Source organism: Oryzias latipes, chromosome 21 (genome assembly GCF_002234675.1).
Source record: "Oryzias latipes chromosome 21, ASM223467v1".
Classification (NCBI taxonomy): domain Eukaryota; kingdom Metazoa; phylum Chordata; class Actinopteri; order Beloniformes; family Adrianichthyidae; genus Oryzias; species Oryzias latipes.
In genome coordinates, this window is record NC_019879.2 from 14,572,616 (window position 1) to 14,573,193 (window position 578).

The window sequence follows — 578 nt, forward strand, 5'->3', positions numbered from 1 at the left end:
TTGAGTGTTTTTTGTGGCCAAGGTCATTTTGTCACTCAAAAGTGCAAAAAGTGTCAAAAAAGCATTTTGGCTCAAATTCTGACTATTTTGACTGTACAACTTTAAACCTGACCCAAAAACAACACGTTTTTGAACCAAAGATGATATATTTTGCCTTTTTAGTGCGTTTTGAGGGCCAACAATCATTTTGTCACTCAAAAGTGCTAAAAGTGTCAAAAAAACATTTTGGCTCAAATTCTCACTGTTTTGATTGTTCAACTTGAAATGTGACCAAAAAAACACTTTTTTTTAACTACTAATGAGATCTTTGCCTTTTGAGTGCGTTTTGTGGCCAAAAATCGTTTTGTCACTCAAAAGTGCTAAAAGTGTCAAAAAGCATTTTGGCTCAAATTCTGACTGTTTTGACTCTTCAACTAGAAGTGTGACCAAAAAAGAAAAAAACACTTTTTTGAACCACAGATGAAATCTCTGCCTTTTGAGTCCGTTTTGTGGCCAAAAATCCTTTTGTCACTCAAAGGGCTAAAGGTTATAAAAGAGCTTTATGGCTCAAATTCTGATTGTTTTAACTGTACAACTTG